This window comes from Eriocheir sinensis, chromosome 9 (assembly GCF_024679095.1).
Source record: "Eriocheir sinensis breed Jianghai 21 chromosome 9, ASM2467909v1, whole genome shotgun sequence".
In the NCBI taxonomy this organism is placed as follows: domain Eukaryota; kingdom Metazoa; phylum Arthropoda; class Malacostraca; order Decapoda; family Varunidae; genus Eriocheir; species Eriocheir sinensis.
In genome coordinates this window covers 2,263,277-2,265,206 of record NC_066517.1, presented here as the reverse complement: position 1 = coordinate 2,265,206, position 1,930 = coordinate 2,263,277, and positions in this window count along the sequence as shown.

Sequence of the window (1,930 nt, the reverse complement as noted above, 5' to 3'; positions counted from 1 at the left end):
TGAAACTTTTGTCGCGCCTCCCTCCCTCAATCCCGAGAAAAACAAACACAAAAACAACATGCGTGAAGGGCCCGTCACCGCAGCTTTTTAACATTTAGGAGAAAACAAACAGGGGCGGAGGGAGACCCAGTGTTGCGCGGAGAGCTTGTGATGCAGGCACGAGGAGAGAGAGGCTGGAGGCTTTTTGTGAGTGTTTGAATGCAAGTTGGTATCTATCGATTCATCTGTCCCTCTGTTCGCTGGGTTTTGTGTCTCTGATTGCCTGTCTGTCAGTATCGTTCTGTTCTGCGTTTGTTTGTGTGTTTGTGTGTTTGTTTGTGTGTGTGTGTGTGTGTGTGTGTGTGTGTGTGTGTGTGTTTGTGTGTGTGTGTTCATGTATGGCTGTATCTCTCTCTCTCTCTCTCTCTCTCTCTCTCTCTCTCTCTCTCTCTCTCTCTCTCTCTCTCTCTCTCTCTCTCTCTCTCTCTCTCTCTCTCTTACTCTAACTTTGTCTTTCTTTTCTTATTTTCGTCTTTTCTTTTTTCTTACCTTCTCTTTTCTTTTTTCTTTCCCTTGTTTTCTTTATTTTCATCTTCTTTTCTTTCCTTTCTTTTCTTCTTTCCCTTTCTTTCTTTTTTCTATCTTTCTTTCTTTCCCTCTCTCTTCAAATATCTCCTTTTTCACTACCACCACCACAACCCTATCACCACCACCACCACCACCACCATCGTCATACACACACAAACACCATCACCTCAACACTGCTATCAACAGCCCCAACACTCCTGGAGAAAGGCGCCTTAACCCTTCCTAACCCGTCAGGCTCAACGCGCAAGCACATTACCTAAATCCTTGACAGAGATTCCCCACGTTGCTTCTTGCCTTCCCCTTCCCCTCTCCTCTCGTCACCTCTCACAACCATACTTACGATCATGATTCTTCTCTCGCCATACGTTCTCCTCCACTCCTCTTCCCTAGTCATACTCACGACCATCATCTCTTGCCTTCCCTTCCTTCTCCTCCTCTCTCATCTTCCACAGCCATACTCACAACAAGGTTCTTCTCTCTTGTTTCCTCACCCACCATAATACTCATAACATTGATGCCGCTTGCCTTCTTCCTTCCATCATTTCCACTTCTTTCCTCTTCACAGCCATACACGGCTTTGATGCCTCTTGTCTTCCCTTCTCTCCTCTCTTCTTACTTTCTCGCACTCACACCAAGAGCCAACACGATAGCAACGCAACAAGAACCGTAAAGGGTGGGTGGTTAGAATACTGAATCTTCTCTACTTATTTCAGCATGTATCTCCTCTCTAAGCCTCATACGAAAAAAAAATGTTACTATGGCTACTACTACTACTACTACTACTACTACTACTACTACTGATACTATTTTGCCACCTCCATCGCCACCAATATTGCCAGCATCACCACATAATATAATGAAAAACAACTGCTAACTCTTCCCTGTAAAATAAAATCCTATTAAAACCAAATCCCAGAGAGTCAACAACACGTCGTAAATATTTCCAAACATCACTCACTCTTCTCTTCTACGTAAGCCACTTTGATGTTCACGCTACTATTTTTCTTTCCTCATAAAAAAACATCTCGATGGAGAAAAAAAAGTTAACCCCGGACACGATTTTCCGCTACGTGTTATGTGTTTACTTGACGCTGAGGACGCGGCTTGTGTGTGTGTGTGGTTAAGAGGAGTGGAAAGCGTCCGTCGCCGGGAGAGAGGTAATCCAATACAGGTGTTTTTTTTGTGTGTGTGTGTGTGTGTGTGTGTGTGTGTGTGTGTGTGTGTGTGTGTGTGTGTGTGTGTGTGTGTGTGTGTGTGTGTGTGTGTGTGTGTGTGTGTGTGTGTGTGTGTGTGTGTGTGTGTGTGTGTGTGTGTGTGTGTGTGTGTGTGTGTGTGTGTGTGTGTGTGTGTGTGTGTGTGTGTG